This window comes from Xenopus laevis, chromosome 1L (genome assembly GCF_017654675.1).
Source record: "Xenopus laevis strain J_2021 chromosome 1L, Xenopus_laevis_v10.1, whole genome shotgun sequence".
NCBI lineage: Eukaryota > Metazoa > Chordata > Amphibia > Anura > Pipidae > Xenopus > Xenopus laevis.
In genome coordinates, this window is record NC_054371.1 from 36,211,240 (window position 1) to 36,222,652 (window position 11,413).

The window sequence follows — 11,413 nt, forward strand, 5'->3', positions numbered from 1 at the left end:
TTTGGTTCAGCTAATTGTTCATACATATTGGGTTACGGGTGTAGGATTTTATAATGGTTTTTATTGTAGGAAACAGGTGCAGGGTAACAACTCAGGGGAAGCAGGCAGCCATAGAATAATGGGCTGTGTAAAATAAATAGTGAAGTCTCTGAAGCAATTAATGAATTATCATATTATCATTATTTAAACAATTGTACAGACAACATTATAGAACATTCAGCACCCTTGTGGCTCAGCGTTCTATCAGTGCATTATATACAGGCCCTGAATGCGTTGTCTGCTAGAGTTGAAATATACATTAATTACACTGTAAAAAGAAAAAAAGTAGAGAAAAAAAACTGGAAGCTGTAAGTGGAACTACACTAAGCGGTGCATCAAATTTCATGAGAGATCTTTCAGAAAGTCTCAGAAAAACACAATATAAAGAGCCACTTTTTCTCCCCCCCCCCCCCTCTTCACTAGAGTTAATAGAATTCAGTATGATGTGTTCTTATTTTAACACTAGGTAAGTTTTAGCACTGCAGTCATAATAAAGCTCTATAAATCACAATGGGACTAGTTCTAGCATGGATGTGAGTGCCAATATAAGAACAGTATTAGCTCATCCCTTTGTGAATTCTCTGTTTTGTTACTCACTTGCTTTTGCACAGTGCTCTTTCCAAAGGCAACATTGTCCTCTAGTGGTGTGATTGTAACACTTCAGATTTTCACAGGCAGTAAAGAAACCTTCATAAATGTTTTGAATTGTTTTCCCCTTGCTGCTGTCAGTCCCTAAAATGTAAATCCCAAAACTAACAGCATATACACTGGCCTTTGTCCGTCAGGTTAATGGTATAAGTCCCAGCCCCAGCTTTATAGAGATCCTCCGGCTGCCATCAACTACATTTCATATACTTCATACATTATTACTATATACTATACTATAGAGGGGGCTTGTCAGTGCACAATAAATAATGCTACAATGCAGGGAGTTGTAGTAAAACAAGTTGCAGGTAAAGGTGATTTCCTATTTCAAATGTGCGGCAAAGTAGTGGAGAAATATCAAATGAATCAAATTTTGACTAGGCCAGGGATTATCCTTTATAGTCATGTATTTGGCCAACATTAGAAAATAATTACAGGTATATACTACACATGAGATGTACACCAAAGGTTTCCCAGCCACCAAACAATGACATTATTAATTGACATAACTAGAACAATGAAATTATTTGAGAGCGGGCATAGAAAATTCATTTCTGGTATTAAAGGGTCAGTGTGGTGCAAACATCCTTCAATAGATAAACTACGCAGCTTAGTTGCTCAGTACAAGTATGGGACCTGTTATCCAGAATGCTTGGAACCCTGGGGTGATTAAGTGGGTCTTTTTGTTTTGCTTCACCATAACTTGAGTCTACTAAAATTCAATAAAATATTTAATAAACCCACTAGAAGTGTTTTGCTTCCAATAAAGATTAATTATATCTCAGTTTGGATCAAGTACAAGCTACTGTTTTATTATTACAGAGAGAGAAAAATAATAATAATTTGCTTAAAATGGAGTCTATGGGAGATGGTCTTCCCTTAATTCGGATCTCTCTGGATAAGAGGTTTCCAGATAACGGATCCTATACTTGAACAGGTATTTCTACGGGCAGTGTGATGCCGTCACTGACATCACAATAGAAGTAGTGATGGTGGGTGTAAAAGGAAGCAATAAAGCCTAAGGCCTGTGACACATAGCGTGTTGTGACCACCGCTGTATTCTGGCAGAAAAAGGGACAGGGGATCTCCATGCAAAAATGGGGCATTCTTACAAGGAGGCCTGTCCTTTAAGGGGCTGTTTACCTTTAAATTAACATTTAGTATTATGTAGAGCAGGGATCCCTAACCTTTTGAACCCGTGAATAACATTCAGAAGTAAAAGGAATTGGGGAGCAACACAAGCATGACAAATGTTCTTGGGGTGCTGTGATTGGCCAATTGGTTGTCCCTATGTGGATTATCAACCTACATTGAGACTCTGTTTGGCAGTGCACCTGTTTTTTATACAACCAAAACTTGCCTCCAAGCCTGGAATTCAAAAATAAGCTCCTGCTTTGAGGCCACTCGGAGCAACATCCAAGGGCTTGGAGAGCAACATGTTACTCACGAGCTACTGGTTGGGGATCACTGATGTAAAGAGTGATATTCGGAGACAATTTGTAATTAGTTTTCATTTTTTATTATTTGTGTTTTTTGAGTTATTTAGCTTTTTATTCAGCAGCAGTTTGCAATTTCAGAAATCTGGTTCCTAGGGTGCAAATTTCCCTAGCAACCATGCATTGATTTGAATAAGAGACTGGATTATGAATAGGAGAGGCCTGGATAGAAAGATGAGTAATAAAAAGTAACAACAACAACAATACATGTGTAGCCTTATAGAGCATGTGTTTTAGATGGGGACAATGACCCCCATCTGAATGCCAGAAAGAGACAAAAAAAAAAAGACAAATAATCAGAAAACTATAAAAAAAAATTAAACAATAAAGACCAATTTAAAAGTTGCTTAGAATTGTCCATTTTGTGAGATGCAGACTGCAGTTTCGCACTTTCTTTAATCAACAGTGTAATATAGGTGCCACAAATTATCGCAAGATACAAACAAACGCATAAAGAACATTATACATCATGCTGTTATGAATGATCTCAAAGATGCAAAGAAACAAGACTCACAGAACTTAAAATTACTATGTTACTATTGTGCCAGTGATCTATGCCATGCCATGTATTAATTGGCAACATGCCATGCCATATATTTAAATAGCATGGAGGGAAAACCACCCAACAGCAAAATTGTCTATACTGTTATTCATTTGCTATCTCCTAAAAATGTCCTTGGCTTCTATTCCTGTATCCAGAATGCTCAGTCCCTGGGGTTTTCGAGATAAGGGGTCTTGCATCTCCATACTTTAAAGGGATTCTGTCATGATTTTTATGATGTCGTTTTTATTTCTAAATTACACTGTTTTCATTGCAAATAATTTACTCTACAATATAAAATGTCATTCCTGAACCAGCAAGTGTATTTTTTTTATTGTAATATTGGTGTGTAGGCACCATCTCAGGTCATTTTGCCTGGTCATGTGCTTTCAGAAAGAGCCAGCACTTTAGGATGGAACTGCTTTCTGACAGGCTGTTGTTTTTCCTACTCAATGTAACTGAATGTGTCGCAGTTGGACCTGGATTTTGCTATTGAGTGCTGTTCTTAGATCTACCAGGGAGCTGTTATCTTGTGTTAGAGAGCTGCTATCTGGTTACCTTCCCATTGTTCTGTTGTTAGGCTGCTGGGGGGGGAGGGAGGGGGTGATATCACTCCAACTTGCAGTACAGCAGTAAAGAGTGATTGAAGTTTATCGGAGTACAAGTCACATGACTGGGGGCAGCTGGGAAACTAACAATATGTCTAGCCCCATGTCAGATTTCAAAATTAAATATAAAAAAATCTGTTGGCTCTTTTGAGAAACGGATTTCAGTGCAGAATTCTGCTGGAGCAGCTCTATTAACTGATGTGTTTTGAAGAAAAAAAAAAATTCATGACATTATCCCTAAGGCTACTAAAAATCATTAATTAAACCCAGTCCTCTAATAAGGATTAATTATATCTTAGTTGGGATCAAATACAAGGTTTATTATTACAGAGAAGAAGGAAATAATTTTACATTTTAATTATCTGAATACAATGGTCTATGGCAGATAGCCTTCCCATAATTTAAAGCTTTCTGGATAATGGATTTCCTGATAATGGATTCCATGCCTGTATTTTTTTTTAACATTTTTCCCCCCTCTACCAACTTTAGAAGGCATGAAGTGAAATAGGATTGAAGTCTTAGCTGTTTGCTTTTACTCATAATTTGCTTCCGTTTATCACAGAGAAGATTTTATTTTGATAACCTTTCAGCTCAAGATATCCATTTTTCTCATTGACACCGAGACCCGGCAACTCATAATGCTCGGATTTTGAAGCTCGCTGCAGTGTGCCAATCCAGTCATCTCTGTCCTCTAGGATCGGATGTCAGACTAATAGCAGAGATTAGAAAGAATATTCAGGTGAAATATACCAAGAAATACCCAATTCAAATGAAAGGGAAAAACAAGCATGCGCTACATTGTTTAAGTGGGTTATTTATTATGTTTCAAAATATTTTATTTGATTTTACAATAAACCAAAAAGACAATATGACAACAAGTAGAATGCAGAAAAAGAAAATGTGCTGCAATTAGTATAATGAAACAATATTCAAAAATGTAAATTTTACAATGAAGTAAATATAAAAGAAATTAACAAGAACTAACTAAAACTAACTATACCATTGGATGCAAACACAATCAAAAAAACAAAGATAGAAAAAAGTCCATTGTCCTCGGAAATGTCAAATATCCAAACTTGCAATCTATTTACAATTGAAGGAACTGAGATATTTGACTTCTAGTTCTGGAGTTACAGATCCCAAGGAAAGGAGACCATATACGTCTAAAAGACTCTTTGGAATTATTTCCTTTTGTTTTTACTAATAAAGCTTCCTGCCAACAAAGCTGGTTCATAGAAGAAATTATGTCTGACAATGAAGGGGGCTCCTTTTGTAGCCAAAAATTAAATAATGCCTTCTTGGAGGCTGCTAAAAATAAATTTGTCAAAATGTATTCTCTTGGGACATAAATTCAATATTAAAGATTGAAGAAAGCCTATTTTCATCTAGATGCAACAAAGCAAAACCTGGAGAAAATTTAATTTTTATTTTCAGACTTCTATTCAGAAAACTGGTGACTTCCTTCCAAAACCTACTAATCTTTGGACAAGTCCATAAATAGTGGAAAAGGGACACATTGGTCTCATCGCACTTGGGACAATATGATACAGGACTAGAAGAGATACTTTTAGAAAAAAAATAGTGAACTAACTTATAATGTTGTATCCTCCAACTCTCTGTTAAAATCAATTTATTGAAATCATAAACAGACTTCACTAAGTCTGAAGGGGACATTTGATAATGTAGGAACTCAGTCCATTTATTGGAAACTTTAAGTAATGGGTGTGGGTCTGACCCGTAATCGTTCCAACATTTTTTAGATAAAGAATTAATAGAAATCGAAGAAGGAATCTCCAGATACTCTCCCAAAACTTCAGATAGCCTGTGGTCGGACAAAACAAAGTTTCTATTATTATGTAACAAATAAAGGTGGGTTATTTATTAAAGGTCGAGTTGTGTTTTCCTGAAAAATTCAAGTATTTGGAAGGAAACATTTTTTCGGGATTTATTATACTTCGAAGCTGCTAAAAGCCAGAATATGAAAATACTCCAGCTAAAACCTGTGGAGGTCATGTAGAAGTCAATGGCAGAGGTCCCTTGATCCATTTCAATATGTTTTTTGCCTTCACGACAGAGGCGTAACTAGATATTAATGGGCCCCAAAGCAACTTATTTTTTAGGACCCCAAAATGATTAGAGGTTGACCTTTTTCCAAATATTTATTGAAACCGTATATGAATTAGGGTCTTTTGGGGCCCCCTATAACTCCTGTGCCCCCTGCAGCCATAGGCTCTGCTTCCTTTATAATTATGCCCCCGCTTCATCGAACGATTCAAAGGATTTTAATCCATCGATCGAATGATTTTCCTTCGACCAAAAATCTGTTAGAAAGCCTATGGGGACCTTCCCATAGGTTAACATTGAGGTTCGGTAGGTTTTACTTGGCGAAGTAGGGGGTCGAAGTTTTTTTTAAAAAGACAGTACTTCGACTATCGAATGGTCGAATAGCAATTTTTAGTTCGAATCGTTCGATTCGAAGTCGTAGTCAAAGGTCGAAGTAGCCAAAAAAATCATTCGAAATTTGAAGTTTTTTTTATTCTATTCCTTCACTCGAGCTAAGTAAATATGCCCCTTAGTGTAAAAAGTAAAATAACTGAGGTCTCCAAATTGCATTGCATTAAACCAAACTGTTTACAGCTGGCAGAAAAATGTGCGGCTTAAAGGAACAGTAATGCCAAAGATGAAAGGGTTTTAAAGTAATGAATATATCATCTACTGTTGGTAAAACCGTTATGTCTGCTTCAGAAACACTACTATAGTTCATATAAACAAGCTGCTGTGTAGTAATGGCAGAAATTGAAAAACGTCTATATGGCACAGGTTAAATAGTGGATACAGATAACACCATTATGTTCTACAGAGCTTATCTGCTATCTGCTGTGTAACCTGAGCCTTGACTACTTTGTGGTCAGAATGGTTGGAAAATGACCAGTAAGTGGCATTGTTGAAACTAAATGCATTCATATTAACAGTATGTGTATCCATTAATATCTTGGAATTAAAAATAAAGAAACACTGTACATTGCAAAAGTGCTTAGAATAGCACCCTCATCACTTTTACATTCACATATTTTAAAGGTTTACATATCCTTTAATTTAAAAACCTTTTTGACATAAATTCAGTCATACTGATTTATAGACATACATAATTTCACAGATTGAGAAGCAGTCATGATGGTCTCCTCATGACCACTTCCCCATCTTCTTAGGCTGGCAAAGTCATTCAGCCTGTTCCATTGGATTCCATGATGCGAAGTGCACTGTTTCTCTGGAAAGCAGAGGGACTTGAAATCCCAGAATAAAACACCTCACAATGTTAATGGTGGAAATGAATGACATTGTGAGCCTAAGGGGGTAGAGAAAGACTTCCTTTAAGTCAAAGGCAGACTATCACAGTTCCCTCTCAATATAAGGAATTATGTACACTTATTTAAGTAAATATATATACATATTTTTTTTTTGGAAGTTTAAAATCAAATTTTCCTTTACATATTTTTAATCAAAAACCCCTTCACTAGGGTAACATTTATTCGCTGATTTCAAGGGTTCTTTGGAAGAGAATCTATATTTCCCCCATTAACCTTGCTGATTTGATCCCTTCCTGCTTTTTGAGTGTTGTTCCCATTAGCTTCGCAAGAGTACTACTGAATCTTTTATACCTGTAAAGCCACATCTCATACATCTGAAAAGCCCAAACTGATCAGACAGCGGAGACCCCTGAGTGAGTTCTTCTGTCAGACTCCTAATATGACACCTAAGAATAATTACAGTCTAGAATTGATTTTATCAAACAGAGGTTACCAAATCTCAGGAATTCTTAAAAATGCATCATGAGAAAATGATTGTGGCCGCAGTTGCAAAGAGCTTATCTCAGCCTTTCCTTCATTATATTTGGTAGATGAAATGCATCTTCTCATTACATTATTGAGTCATTGCATGAAATCACAGCCCAATGCTCACCTACCTTCTCTGCTCGAAACACAAATGTCCTTTGCCTGGTGACCACTTCAAATTTGCTTTCTACCATTTTGTTTATTTTCACAATGGCAGGCAGAGAAATTTTCCCCTTTGAAAACATGTCCTGAAAAAAGGTAGAACACAAGGGTATTATATAGTCAATATATTGTTCATTTAATGCCAGAGACTACCTCAAAATCATCCTGTGACAGTCATCAAGAACCATGCCAAGGACCTGTTGTGTCCTCATTCTCAACTATGGCCAAACAGGGCAAGTAACGCCATGGCTTTGTTAATTATTTCAGTGGACAACAATAAATCCATTATTACAATTGACGCTCCATGCCTCAAGCCATTATTAGAAGGTGTGATCCAAAGTCACCAGTGAGTGCATTTGTTAAATTTTACTGGGTCAGTTTAATAATGGAGCTGTATTAAACATTTGACAATGAACATATAAAATAACCTTAACAGAGTTTCCTGGCCAAAAGCCACTGGGTCACCAGCCTCTTTATGAAGACCATCCAATGAACACCCCATCCCTAGTGATGGGCGAATTTGCGCCCGTTTTTCCGACGCCGGCGCCCGTTTTTGGCGCCCGCGTCCGTTTTTCGAAAAAAAAATTTTGACGCCGGCGAATTTTTTGACGCGAATTTTCGCGGGCGATTCGCGAATTTATTCGCTGGCGGCGAAACGCGCAAATTCCCCGCGAATTCGCGCCTGGCGAATAAATTCGCCCATCACTACCCATCCCGCTTTAAAACATCTGCATCCATATCAGTCCATCAATTAGGACAACTCGCTTAATTGTTTTTGTCTGACTTGAGGTAGCCATACATGTGCCAACCAAGCAAACCATGAATTGAATAGAAAGAGAACATATAAGGGGCGAGGCACAGTATGGTGACCTTACCGTTGTGATTTGGATCAAGGGTAATGCATGATATAGCTGCCTTTGTTAGTGCAAATGATTGGCACAGCAAAAATAAAGAGATCTCCATTGTCAACAGGAACTGGCAAACATGGTGCTTTGCCCGATCCCCAAATCAACCGATATCCATAATACATTGATATTGGTTTTGCACCATTTTATGGGCAGCTTCAGTTGGTTTCTTCTATACCTTCCCATTGATTTTAGTCTGATCTTGGTGTTAAAACACAGACTTGTACATTTCTGCATTTACTTCATACATCACTGGCTTCATATATTCATATCCATCAATATAATGCATATCCAGACTGGCATTCAAACTCTGAAACCTTCTTTTTGTGAGTCTTTGTTAATTTCCAAAGCAGTTGAGTATAATATAAAAATCATATGATCTATTATTATCCCTAGTCTTGTAACCCTTTCAAATGCTGTTTTTATGGCATGACTCCAAGGTTATATCTTCAAAACATCATTGGAAGTACTGGCTGCACTCATGGATACATAATCTAATACAACTGTACAATAGTAAGATACCTATAATGAATAGATAACGCTTGCAAGCTTTGAGAAAGTGAGAAAAAGCTATCGTTGTGTATAAGATGTGTGTCTCAGACAGAAACATAGAATGAAACCGTAACTCCCTCATTGTTTACAGAAGCCTTGAGACGAGTCTTCCCATCAATACATCACAAAGGAAAAAAAGTTTTGTTTCCTTACCCGGTCTTTGCTATAGTAAGAAAGATGCATTCCGTCAACTTTTACTCATCTCTTTTGAAACATGCAACTTCTGAAAGACAGATACATTATTGATGTCATGCGTTAAGTGTATTCTGGATAGAGATATTTAGATGTATATTTCACAGAATTATATATCATGGTGCACTCATGTGTCTGATGAAAGAAGGGAAATGTGTGTTTGTTTATCTGCCTGTTCAGCTCATAAATAGATATTATTTAGCATTTTCTGATGAAATATCAGAGATGCTTCAAAGTGTAAATTTAACCATAAGCCTAAATGAGAATAGCAATTAGCTGTTTCACAGTTCCTGAAGGTGCGTGTGTGAGAGTGGGCTCATAAAAAAAAAGCATGCTAAACCATGCTAGCTATATTAGGTTGCAGCATTTGCTGATTTTCAAAAGTAAAGAATAAAATATTATTCTTATAGGGTCATAGGTTAAGGTTCATCAGTGCCAGAGAATGGTTTCAACTAGAACCTCGCCTAAGGGTATCCTCACATTTCAGGCTCTCATGTTGGTATGGACGTTATCTAGAAACCCATTATCCAGAAAGCTCCAAATTACTGGAAGACTGTCTCCCATCAATTTTAATCAAATAATTCACATTTTTTAAAAAAGTATTTCCTTTTTCTCTGTAATAATAAAACAGTACCTTTTACTTTATCCCAACAAAGATATAATTAATCCTAATTGGAAGCAAAACAGTCTTATTGGGTTTACTTAACATTTAAATTCATTTTAATTAGGCAATATATGGAGGTTCAAATTACATACAGATCAATTATCCAGAAAATCCCAGGTCCCAAGCATTTAGTTTAATAGGCACCCGTATGTATGCCAGTTATCTCTAACCTGATTATTGCACGAGTTTTCATTATTAAAGGGTTGATGTATTTACAGATATATGGTTTTAAGCTGATGAAGTAGAGCCCTAAGCTTCAAGAAAACTATATTTTTTTTATCAGTGTAATGTAACTGAGGCTGTTGAACCTGGGGCCATTTTAGAATTTGAAAAACATGAAATAAATTGTCAAATTACACCTTTAACTGATGGCAGGGAAATATGTAGATACTGTAAAGATAAATTCCATATATTATATATAAATGGGGGCATGTAATAAAAGTCGCAAAGAGCAAAACAATTTGCACATATAAGAATAAAAATGTGCATTTTGCAATGTAATACTCTTCCTTAAACTGTTATTACATTGCGAATTTTAATTGCGAATTGCTCACTTTTAAGAAGTGCTTGAAGGTGTCGTAATCTTTTGGAGCAAACATAACAACTTTTTCAGTAAGAAGGTTTATTACATTCACTGTGCACTGCCGGAAACTATAAAATTTGCAAACCTTCTTCCCCTGTTGGAAGTGGTCGCTAAACAGTTTCCGGGTTTGCAAACGCTATATTAAATTCACACAAAGGCAAATTTGTTTGCACAAAGGCATAACTTTTTGCATTGCAAATATGTTTTCCATTAACAACTTTTATTACATTCCCCCAAAAGTGCTGTATGTTTTCCAGAAAAGATGGCTACCCTTAATGGATTTGGAAGGACAAAGACAAACAAAAGGATAATACAGTATATAAATGGCACATTATTATGTCACAATGCCTTATTTATAAAGATATCATTTACAGTATGTGCCATAAGAAAATGGGCAAGCTACATAGTGAATAATGCACCCCCTATTGTAAAATATAAGGATATTATAAGGCGTTCTATGAACATATAAAGGCACAACAACATTCAATTTAATAGAAGTGGAGTTCTGTACTCTAAAAAACTACAGGGCACCAGGAAGCAAAGATTAAAAAAATAGATCTCACCGATGAGGTGACAGTTTTTCTAGCCACCCTGTTTTTGTTGGCATGGTCGATGGCCCATAAAAGCAAGCGTAGGGTGAAATTCCACAAACTGCCCCTTCCACATCAGAGCTGGACGTCATTGTGCAAGATGGCAGCTGAATTAGGTGACATGAATGTGCTTCTGTTTACTCCTAACTCACGAGTGCCTTCTTCCATTGTTGAATATATATAGATTCTTCTAATATCTGAACCTCCGGTGGAGGTGAAGACCCATTGTTAGCAGGCACAGAACCACATGGTGTGTTGATAAGGAAAAAACAAAGACTCATGAAATTGCAAAACAGTATCTCCATTTTCAATTTTCAGTTGCCCAATGTAGGTACTATTAAACTGTAACATTTCTGACTGTGAAAGTCAGAACAATTTTTGGTATACTTTATATAGCAGTGCAAGTGCTCGCAGGAATACTGAAAACAATGGCATCCTCTAGAGGCATGTTGCAGCAATGTTTAACATTCCACAGAAGCTACCGTGGTGCCTTTTTCCTCCCAGAGATAATAAAGGATTGGCTTCTATTACAGCAAATACAAACTATAATCAGGCACTTTGAAATCTTTTGCAACAAAATCAATAAATATGAACCCTGTTCCA

At 36.5% G+C, this 11,413-nt stretch overlaps 1 pseudogene; it reads right to left on the minus strand.

Moving 5' to 3' along the window:
* LOC121400534 overlaps nucleotides 1-11,115 on the minus strand; it is a 112,843-nt pseudogene extending 101,728 nt beyond the window's left edge.
* Between the last annotated feature and the right edge of the window lie 298 nt (nucleotides 11,116-11,413).